Here is a 12,506-nt window from a genome sequence, read left to right as displayed (position 1 = left end):
TTCTAAACATAATTTTTCGAAAATAATGTTTGAGAGGACCACCCTAGCTACATTTTGCTTTAAAAGTAAGAAAATTTAATTTCCAAAAATATTCTCTCAGACATAATTTCTCTAAAATGAACGGTTTGGAAGTTATTGATTTTTGTACCGAAAAACCGCCCTTGTGACCTATAGTGGAATGGTGGGTTTTTTTTTAAAGAAAAAGCGTTGATTTCTTAATTCTCAGTCGCGTTGGAAATTTGAGTAAAGTATAAACTTCAAATCGATTAAAAAAAATCGATTTTTTTTGGCTCAGTACAATATACATAACCCCTTTAGAAAAATCAGTTTTCCCACCACAATGCATTGATTGAGGAATTTAGATATTTTATTAACAGAGCATTAGCAATAATTCGTTTGTATGTCTATTTTATGGGCCATTTTTTCGCCTTCCCATTGATTTGGTTTGAGATTTCTAGCACTGATGTTGTCCTATGCTGATTTGAGTGATTCTCTGAGTCCTGCCACTATCCCATGTAGTATGTGTTATCAAAAACCTATTTTAATCCACCTAGCGGTGCAATTGTGCCTTTCTCAATCATGAATCACGAGAATGTGTGCGTTGTTTATATTCATTAAAAACTTTTAAATGCATATATTACATTTTATTATTATACATCACATGACAACCATATACAGGAAAATAAATCATTATTCGAGTTCTAAAATTTTGTAAAAGAAAAAACAGCCACGGTAATATTGAACTGAAAAAAGGTGCGAAATCGGCAAAGTCCCAAAAAGTCGATTTTCATAAATAAATTTTTTCCGAGATAACATAAACTCTCGACGTTTCATGCATTTTAAAGATGTTTGGCATCAAAAATACGAATTCGATTTCTGAAATTTTTTGAAAAAAATTAGAGTTCCGACTTATATGGGAATTTTATATGTGACCGAACGATTTAGTCTATATTTCCGGACCCATATAAGCGATCCGTGCGAAATTTTATATACATCTATGGGGATGTTATAGCTATCATTTGGGACTAAGTTTGTGAAAATCGGCCCAACCATTTCGGGAAACTGATGTGAGTTCGTAAATTTTGAAAGATGGCCGCTTTTCCCGGGCACTTCCGGAACCGTCTATGGTGGTCAATGTAGTCAACGAAAGTTTGTTTGGCCGTCGGTGACCTAGAACTGCAAAGTTAAGTTATTTGAGAGACATTTTAGCGAAATATTTACCTTTTTTGCTTCCATCGGAGTATCGGTTTGAATCACAATTTGCTATGTGATCGCACGCCACAACCCGTAACTCCGGAACCGGAAGTCGGTTGGGGATAAAATTTAATAGCCATTTACGGGGACGCAACATCTTTCATTTGAAACTAAGTTTGGTTGATTCGGTCTAGCCATCTCCGAGAAACCGATGTGATTGTTAGTCTGAATTTGGATACTTCCGCCGGGGCTTCCGGAACCGATGATGGTGGCCAATGTGACCAAAGAGACTTTGAATGGCTGTTAATGACCTAGTACTACAAATCGAAGCAGTTGTGGTCACATTTTGGAAAAATTTTCACCATTATACATTCATTGCAGAATTTCTTAAAATCGACGTTTTCTGCGTGATCGTACTCATCACCCTGTAATTCCGGAACCGGAAGTCGGATCCATTAGAAATTCAATAGCAGCCTATGGGAACGTTGCACCTTTCATTTGGGACTAAGTTTGTAAAAATCGGTTCATCCATCTCTGAGAAAAGTGAGTGAGATTGTGTTCGCGTACACACACACACAGACGCACATACACACACACATACATACACACACACATACATACACACACAGACATTTGCCGAACTGAATCGAATGGTATATGTCACTCGGCCCTCCGGGCCTCCGTTAAAAAGTCGGTTTTCAGAGCAATTGCAATACCTTTCTATTGAGAAAGGCAAAAAGGTGCAAAAAAAGGTGCAAAATCGGCAGTCCCAAAAAGTCGATTTCCAAAAAAAAAAAAAATTCGTGATAACATAAAATCTCGACGTTTCATGCATTTTAAAGATGTTTGGCATCAAAAATACGAATTCGATTTCTGAAATTTCATGGGGTCCCTCCTTTGAAAAAAATTTTGAGTTCCGGCTTATATGGGAATTTCATGTGTGACCGGACCGTTCAGTCTATATTTCCGGAACCATACAAGCGGTCCGTGCGAAATGTTACAGACATCTGTGGGGATAATATAGCTATCATTTGGGACTAAGTTTGTGAAAATCGGCCCAACCATTTCCGAGAAACTGATATGAGTTTGCTAGTTATGAAAGATGGCCGCTTTTCCCGGGCACTTCCGGAACCGTCTATGGTGGTCAATGTAGTCAACGAAAGTTTGTTTGGCCGTCGGTGACCTAGAACTGCAAAGTTAAGTTATTTGAGAGACATTTTAGCGAAATTTTTACCTTTTTTGCTTCCATCGGGGTATCGGTTTGAATCACAATTTGCTATGTGATCGCACGCCACAACCCGTAACTCCGGAACCGGAAGTCGGTTGGGGATAAAATTTAATAGCCATTTACGGGGACGCAATACCTTTCATTTGAGGTCAAGTTTAGTCGAATCGGTCTAGCCATCTCCGAGAAACCGATGTGACTGTTACTCTGAATTTGGATACTTCCGCCGGGGCTTCCGGAACCGATGATGGTGGCCAATGTGACCAAAGAGACTTTGAATGGCTGTTAATGACCTAGTACTACAAATCGAAGCAGTTGTGGTCACATTTTGGAAAAATTTTCACCATTATACATTCATTGCAGAATTTCTTAAAATCGACGTTTTCTGCGTGATCGTACTCATCACCCTGTAATTCCGGAACCGGAAGTCGGATCCATTAGAAATTCAATAGCAGCCTATGGGAACGTTGCACCTTTCATTTGGGACTAAGTTTGTAAAAATCGGTTCATCCATCTCTGAGAAAAGTGAGTGAGATTGTGTTCGCGTACACACACACAGACGCACATACACACACACATACATACACACACACATACATACACACACAGACATTTGCCGAACTCGACGAACTGAATCGAATAGTATATGTCACTCGGCCCTCCGGGCCTCCGTTAAAAAGTCGGTTTTCAGAGCAATTGCAATACCTTTCTATTGAGAAAGGCAAAACATCGCGAAGCATCAAGTTCTAAATGTTCTCAAACGATATAATATCCGAAGAGAGTGATAAGAGTTATAAGAAATGTCTCATCACACTGTTAGGTGGATTAAAAGCGTTTTACTTTCATATAGTGGCTTGATTGTTAGTCGACACGATTCTCCCCGAATGTTATGTTCGAAACAATACGTCATCGCAGTGGTTTAAAATGAAATTTTCAAGCGCACGGCGATAAGCAGCTTCATCTTTTCATGGTAAATTGCATAGAACACGCCAATGACATGCAATGCATATGGTTTGCCTTTCAAAAATCGATGTTTAGAAGTGTTTTTGAAATTTTCCTTTATTCCCCCCTTTGAGAATTATTTATTTCAGTTTATATGGAAATTTGCTGTGTGGTCGCATCTCCGGAACCGGAAGTCCAATCAATAAAAAATTCAATAGCTAGAGACTAAGATTGTGCAAATCGCTCCAGCCATTTCTTAGAAACAGAGGTGACATTTGTTTCTACATACACACATACACACACAGACATTCTTCGATCTCGACAAACTGAGTCGAATGGCATTTGATACTCGGGGGATTAGGTTGACGATTTTTGGAGTGATTGCATAAAAATACAGAAGATGGTGTGGAGCATTCACACTTGGTCGGTGTTAAGCCAGATCAGACTAAGTGACTATATATTGATTTCGAGAAAATCGAGTTTAAAGTTTGAATCGTAGCATCCTTTACGTAATAATTGGAAATTTATTTTTGTCATGATTCGTGCTAATTGTTACATATTTCAAATCTGGCAAAAGTCGTATGTAGCTGAAGAAATTTTTTATCCAGTGCTATCATTATCTCATTTTTTTATGTTTTGCCTGACACTGACACCTTGTGATACCTCTTAGAAGAAAATTTCAAGCGAATGTAAATTCAAAAGACGATAGAATAAAAATGAAAATATGCGTAAATATCTTAAATATTTAAGAAAAAGAAAAGAAAAACCTTCAATAGAATATAATAAGTAAATCTGAATAATTTTATTTACTTGACTGGACCAGCCCTACAAAAATTTCAAGATGTATCGTCAACAAATAATAATGATCCCTATCAGCGATAACAACAACGCAACCATTGCCAACAATCTGATCAAATGTACCGAATCCAGTCAAATTTCCGATCTAATAGAAGAGAGCAAACGTATCAGAATTCAAATCGGTGGTTATAGCAAACAAACCTTCCCCCTACCGTCAACGTTTCGGGTTAGTACAAGCAAAACTTGACAGACACATTCGTCATACAACAACAGGAGAAAAAAGTCAAAATATAAATTTGATAAAGGATACATTTTTTTCGTTTGATCCCAACGGTATCTTTCTCGTGTGAGAGAAAAGCTATCGTGTATTCCAAATATTCTTTAGTTTTGACGTCTTTGTTTAAGACTCAAACTTACTCAGTTTTGAATCTATTTTAATGGCAGGTCATTATTTTGAAAGTATTTTTTGTGTTCGACGCTTTCAAATTAAATAATCACCATGGACTTTGTTCTATAGATAGAAACTCATCAACATATTAACAGAAAATTAGTGCTTTCCCGATAAGAATGAAATAACAAGATTATAAAAGAACTATTTCTGATACGTGTTTTTGATCGGGTTTACTTCCCTTTTGAAGAAAGATGTGACCAGGAATTTTTCACCTCAGGAAATCCCTACGCTTTGGGGTGATGGATATCTCGGCATAGAGCGTGATGTCCGAACTTGCACCAAGTATTATGGCGCATGGTCTCAGTTATGGGACTCTCTTCGGACCTGGGGAAGACCTTTCAACGTTCCGGTCCGGAATGCACTGTACAATGTACAAGTGGTGATCTGTCCAAGAAGTCGCTTATCTAATTATAATCTGCTTAATAGTACTCAATATCAAAGCTTAGCTTTAGTTTTTTTGCATCTCATAATCCCACTGTTTGGAATTTGTCGTTATTTATGGTTTGGTTATTTATGGTCCGCCATAGAAACTAAGCATCCATCCTACCAACAAGGTGTGGTGCCGATCCGCACGAGGGTCCTATTGCACCTCTATCAGAAACTCTGTCTGAAGCTGACAGTGACGTGGAGTACTGATTCCTTTTTAAGGATTCTCTGCAGGTCCGGAAGTGTCCCGATTCGTGATATTGAAACAATAGATCTGAAAAAATCCCAACGTCAGGGATAAAAAGTAGCCACGATGACCACTCAATTTCCGGTGCCGTCAGATTGGATGAGCTGAATTAAATATTACTTCACAAATTATTTAAATAAATAAATAATATTTCACTAAAAAAAGAAATAGAAGGAATCCTCTTTTTCCCATTTTTTCACAGTTTTGAAAACAAAATCTGGCTGCTTATAAATTTTAGTTCAAACTTAAATAAAATTATGTTAGTCCATTTATCACTGATAAGTGAATTATTGAATATTTTTTTCCCTACGCAACAACATCAAACCGCCTTTAACAAGCAAACCTTTTGATGCGAACCTAATCGGATGCGAAGGGGGTCTTCCGTATGCGCGAGCCCATTTAAAAACCAGAAAAACAAAATGTATGAGATGAATCCCCTTTCCTCCGTTCGCTTCCCCGAAAAGAAAAGCGGGAAATTGAAACAAATGATATCGTCTCGTAAAAGGGACACGGGATGGAGGAATCGACTTGTGGTAGAAGCGCCCAACAAGCGAACATAGAGCAACCAAAAGAAGAAGAAGGGTCCACCAAAAACGAGGAAGGCTCTTGATGGAAATGAAATTTAAATATGATTTTCTACGCTGGCACGGTCGAGTACGGTCCAGCAGAGATCGGCTGAGTTCCTGCAGTGTCTCGACCCAGTTTCGCAAACGAAGGATACACTTGGCATTAATTTGCGTTTGTGATAACAATTATTTGCAACTGGGAAAAGCTTGTTTTCTGTTGGATTTACTTCAATTTAAGGAAGATTGAAAAGATACGGTCAAGTGATGAAAATGATTTTCAGTTTAATTAAAATAAAACCGCTTCTAAATAAACAATTTTAAAAACTAATTTAAAACACCTTCAGCTCCATCCAAAATCATTGTCGATAAATTACGAACTCAGTAGGCGAGAGCGAAAAAAAAAGTCAAGGTGAATCAGAAATAATGCGCTGCTGTAACTAATGCCTGCTACGTCAGAATAATAAAACTGATATGGGTATTTCGGTGTCACATAAAATGAACATTTTCTCAGCACAAATTTGCCGGCTGGAAAAACTGGGAAAATCAGAAACGGTTGAATCGGAGCGTGTGTGTATATGCTGGGGCACACACAATCTACACATCATAAATGTGACACATGTTCATTCGCATTTGTTGGTTTTGTTTATTTATTTGTTCGGCTCAGAATGGATTGCGTGAGGGTAAATAAATCATCGAGTGCGATATGTCACACTTTGCCACCGTCTGAAAGGGGTTTTTGTTGGCTTTGTTTCGGTAGCAGGTCGGTTTAGTAAAAATTGGATACATCGATTTTCGGGTGTTCCGGAAATTTTCGACATTTCCGTAGCCGTTCAATGAATCACAGTTAGAAATTTTCTTATCTGTTTTCAATAAAGCTATTCAGAAAGTGTCGAGTCTTTCAATATGTGTTCATAATACAGCTCAGTGCAGCCGATGTTATCAAGAACACGTTCAAAGTTCTTATATAGGAAGGTCCTAGCATGTGTCAAAACGAAAAACGCCTCTGCGCACGTATGTGTGCCAGTTTCTTAGACGCTTGATAGCGTCTACGTCATCATTATCACATTTTATCGGCTGTCTCTGTTCACTACCACTGACAACCTTGATGCATGCTAAGACCTCCTTTAGAGGGACTTTGGCACATGTGCTTTTTTCAATAACAAAAAGCCTATGTTTGCTGTGAAAGGTCACAAAACTCATTTCCTATTACTCACTCGTGTGTCTTACAAGTAGCTGTCAATCTTTGTCGTTCGCTGCAATAGCCGAAGGCTTGAGTAACGTCTTTTCCATTTCAGAGCCTAATCATTATCACCTACATACAAACAAATCATTTTATGAATAGACGCATTCAGTTCTCATGGTATGTAGTCACCTAATAGCTGATTGCAAGATAACATTGAAAGTGGTCGTACCCACATAATGGACTGTTTTCATCGTCGTCCGATTAGAATATTTCTCCGTAGGGGTATTTTGGGCATTGTGAGTTGAACACAATTACCGGTTTGCTAAGGACGACGACTTTTACCATCTTTAACAGTTTTAGATCTAAAAATTCAAGTGAAAAAAGAACAATTGTGATGCTTAAATCTCTGGTCACGTCTTACTTCATAAGGGAAGTTGGTTCTGGTTCATTTAATAGTGGACCGATGGTGGAGTTACCTCTCTGGCCTCGGTGCTAGGTACTCAGTGCGCTCAGAAGGCTGACGGATAATAAATATGTATTAAAAATTGTTATACCTTTGATTTATATTGGTCCGCATCAGTGCAGTCTTTATGCATGAATAGTCGGACACACTGGGGACCATCATTTCAACAGGGAAAACCAACCGATGCATAGTAGGCTAGGAAATTAATTTCATGACAGTGGGTCTTTTAATGTGCATATTTTCTCCCTTACAAGACACTCAGAACACAAAGCATGCCAATTGTTCATCGAGGCTAACCAGCGATTCGTGTTCGAGAGTCATGTGTCATAATTCTTCTTTTTTGCTGACCTCAGCCTCGGCCTACTTGACTGGCGAACCGTCAAGATTCGAAATAAAACACGTTATAGTTCGTGGTGGATGGGAACGGAAAGTCAAGTGCATAATTGAAAGAGTGGTGGTCTGACAATAATTGTTAGTCCATGGAGGGATATCATTCTGCATGGTTCTTTCGTCATTGTCATAGATGTGAAAATAAATTTCCCATTGATGTATTGACGCTTTTCATTTAACCACTCGAAGTAGAAAGGAAGAAGCAGAATGATTGCGATATTCTTCTGTAGGTTATTTCTTTTAGACTGTTATAATACGACGTCGAACATGTTTCAGCACTTGAAATTGACAAACAAGGATGAAAGAAACCATGTTCGACACATATGCTTCCCGGGAATAGATCTCTCTCTGGCTAAAGTCGTCTCCATGTTTTGGAACTTTGTTCTCAATCTGAAATAATGAAGACGCACTCGCGATTTTATTAATCGATTCGATCAAATGTGGTCTAATAATTTGTAAAGTTCATTCAGTATAAAACGCATCAATTTATTTAAACTGAGTTATTTATAGATAGGGCCGTAACGTGGTCTTCTGAAACCCTTAGCGGATTCTCAATGTAGCGACCTTTGGATATTTACTGTAGCTTGCTTTTTCAATTCGACTTTTAAACAATAGTTGTACAGTTGACTTTTGAACAATAGTTCCATGTACATCAATGTACACATTGTATATGGACATGGCACACTTTTACTGAAGTATTCTATAACTTATCCTCACTTAGTTTATAAAGCAGTTCAAGATTTCAGCGTTCTCTGAGGCTGTAAAAGTATTTTGCTACTATGATATTACTAGCAACAGTCTCTAGACGATAGAGTATTGCGTCTACATCCCTTCTCGAAATGTGGAAATTGACGGTGTTGTAAGTGATGCCGGTTTTACTGTCGATGTTCTAAGCAATGATAGGGTTGATCGCTTTAAGAACCCAAACCTTCAATCAGGTAAGATTTTGGAATACAAGCTATTGCACGTAATGTCCATCGAAGGTGGGAAGTACTACCTAACAGACTCGTTACTCGTGACTTGCGCCGGATCTACCCTTCCGAGCTACTTCTTTAGGTTAGGAATCGGTGTTTCAGTCCGAAGGACCGAAACGTTGGAAGAAGAGAACGTACAGGAGTTCTTTATTAAAAACATACTGAAATGCCGATTCCTAACCTAAAGAAATAAAACATAAACAGTGGAAAACACAGCAAACTTCCGACCTACGTTGAAGTGGGAGGAACTCGTCTACATGTGTGTCTGTTTGTACCACGGCTCATGAATTGTTCCAATTGCAAGCAACTAGGTCCTACGGCCACCTATTTGTAGGGTTATAAGTAATATAATAGTTTTCGGGAGTCACCGGCTATATCCCTGACAAATGGTAACATATTGAGAGAGATTAAGGTTGAACAGAGAAAGGGCAATATTCGAAAACGAAAAAAGCAGTTTTTTCCCACCCCATGTGTTAGTTCTTCATAAAAATCTATCAGCATTACTGTAACAACATTCTACATAAGCTGATTGATATTTGTTATGATCTAACACACGTTGTGGAAAAAACTGCTTTTTTCGTTTTCGATTTTTGCCCATTTTCTGTCTAACCTTAACTGGCTGGAGGAGAACGTTACACTACTGTAGCAACAAGCAGCGGTGCGGCAAATGTGGGGAACGCCATGCTTGCCGGAGGCCCGCTCAGAAGTGTATTTACTGTGGGGGGAATCCGCATGCCCCTTTGATATGCCCAACGTGCAAACTTTGCGCAATTAAACAGAAGCGATCCGCCAAAGATGCTCTTGCGCAGAAATGCTTGAAAGAGCAGCTCCATTTATCTCCGAAAACACATACACTCTCTTGCCAATTGACGATAAGGATAAGGAGCTAGTAATTTTTACTCGTGTTTACTCCGGAGTGACTTTCGTGTACTGGAACAAACCTATTGTGAACAATTTGATTTATTTGGTTGGTTGGTTGTTTATTACAGGCTCTAACCTACTTGGTCATTCACTCGAGAAGATAATAAAGTGAATACATATTATTACATTTCATTGGCGATATTCTAAAGGCTGAATGATAGGTTGTTCGTTGTGGGTCGCTGGCGTGCTTTGGATTTTGGAATACTGCAGAGCGGATGAAGCGAACAGCCCGTGGAGGTACTTACAATTTCTCGAGCAGCTCGGCGTCTTTCAAGAACGAGATAGTTGTCTCCTCACTTGACGGGCCGTTGGCCAGATTGTCTCGGATTGAAGCCGGTGGTTGATGAAGGTTTCGGAGGTTTTGAAATTCTAGGTAATCTACCAGAAGATGTTCCACGGTGAGTCTGGTTTGGCATACCTGGCAGACGGGGGGGGGGGGGGGGTCAGTTCGAGTGATCGTATGTGCGTGAGTTATTTTGGTGTGCCCTACTCGTAGGCGGGAGAGGGCTCTCTGTTCGAGTCTGTTACTCCGGTCGATCCATCGTTCCCTTGATTTTTTGGAGGTGGCCGGGTTGGCTCCTCCAGGGGTTAATAAAGTAAGCCATGGTTTCTGCTTTAAAGTAGGGGATGATATCCGTCGATGGGACCAATTTGGTCAGCAATCTTCGGGCCTGTCTCCCACAAGCTGCCAATGAGTCGGCTTCCTCATTCCCGCTGATCCCGCAGTGACCGGCTATCCAGCATATAGTAGTCAATGGATCGCAGGTGTCCTCTATGGCCTGTATGTACCCTGTGATGTACCCGTTTCCTGGGCGGATATGACCGACATAGAGTCCGTCAGAATTATAGTCGGTATTCCCTCTGGTCTCCTTGCAATCGCGAGACTGATGGCAGCAGCTTCTGCCGAGAAAACGGAGCTGCTTGTGGGGAGGCGGTAGGCCAGACCAGTTCCTATTTCGCAGACGCCAACTCCAACTTTTCCTTGCAGCTTAGAAGCGTCAGTATAGATCCGGACGTGGTTCGCGAATCGTTGGTTCATCAGCTCTAGGAATTTGGCCTGAGCGACCTCGGGGGGAGGGCCTGCTCCCAGTGACCTGGATAGGTTGGTGTTGGTGTTCGGACTTCTCGTGTACCTGGGACGGTCCCGAGTCCTGTGGAGACGAGCTATTTCTGGGAGGTCTGTGCCGGTGTATTCCAGGAATATATTTTGAGCCGTTTTCAGGAGGACACAAGAGCCACCGGAGGTCCTTTCGAAAAATCCCAGAGCGCGCCTGAGTATGATGCTAGCGGCCGCTCACTGAAAGGGGGGAATGCCAGCTTCGACACAGGCTGCTTCGGCGGGAGTGCTCGGCAGTAGGTTAGAGGCCAACCGAGTCGTTCCGTTGTACAGGGGAGCAAGGATCCTCATAAGCCCTTCCATATTGTGGCTGGTTATTTCAATACCGTAGAATATTTTGCTGTTGATGAGCGCACTGCTGACGTTCAGAGCAGTTCTTCTGTTCCATGTCGGATGCCGGGCACTGATGGTTCGAATGAGACGTTTCCTGCTTTCACAGTCTCGTTTGACAGTCTCGAAGTGCGATACGAAAGTTAAACTACGGTCCAGCGTGATACCGTGTATTTTTGATTCTCAGCGGAAAGGGATAAGTGTATTTCTGAGCTTGACCAGATGCAAAGAGGGAGTTCATGCTGACGAGGAATAAAGTGACGGCGAGGACGGATCCCTGTGGGATACCGTTTTCTTCCACATACGTTCTGGATTGTAGGCTACCGACTCCCACTCGGAAGACACGATTGTTGAAGTAGTCCTTGATGTAGTTTCCAAGGTTTACCGGTGACTCCCCAATTAGCTAGTTGCCGGAGAACCCCCTCGCGGTAGACTGTGTTGTTGGCCTTGGCGATGTCCAATATAGCTATGTCGGCATGCAGGTCGTCCGTCAGAGCCTACCGGAGAATTTCTCCAAATGATCCGAGGTGGGCTCCAGTCCCTCCACCCTTGCGAAATGCGAATTGGCACTGGTCAAGATGGGAGTTTTCTTCGAGGTAGGTCATAAGCCGTTTGTTGACCATCCACTCCATAGTTTTTGCTATGCAGGGGAGCAGGCTAATTGGCCGGATGTCTTTCGCCGTACGAGGAGTGTTACTCTTCTTTGGTATGGGGATTACAAGGGCCGTTTTCCAAGAAGATGGGATGGGTTGACCATTCCAGATGCGGTTCAAACATTCCAATAGCACTCTTCTAGCCTCGGGTGGAGCATGCTGCAGTATAGGGTAGCCGACATAATCTAGTCTGGCGGAGTTGCCGTGGGCGGTAGCGAGTGCCGCTGTTAATTCTATCCCAGAGAACGCTCTGTTGAAGTCTTGTCCTGAGTCCGGTGGGAAGGATATGGGCGCTCTTCCGAGTCTACTGCATCGTGCTAAAAGGGTTGGAGGGAGAGCAGCGTCAGAGAATAACGAGCTAAAGTGTTTGCCGAGTTCTTTTGCAATTACTCGGGGTTCGGCTGTTGTGGTTCCGTTGACTTCGAGGGAGAAGCGGACTTGCCTTCTTTTCCCGCTGAGAGCGGTAACTCTCCTCCAAAGCTCAGTGGTGGAAACATCGGGAGATATCCCTTGGAGAAACGCGTTCCAGCTCTTGATCTTCGCAGCCTCGATGGCCTTCCTGGCCTGGTTTCGTGATCTACGAAACTCTGCAGCCCTTTGTTCTTTCATGGGGTGGTTAGCAGGGG

Source organism: Topomyia yanbarensis, chromosome 2, assembly GCF_030247195.1.
Source record: "Topomyia yanbarensis strain Yona2022 chromosome 2, ASM3024719v1, whole genome shotgun sequence".
In the NCBI taxonomy this organism is placed as follows: Eukaryota; Metazoa; Arthropoda; class Insecta; order Diptera; family Culicidae; genus Topomyia; species Topomyia yanbarensis.
The sequence above is the reverse complement of the archived record's forward strand: the minus strand, read 5'-3'. Positions refer to the sequence as shown.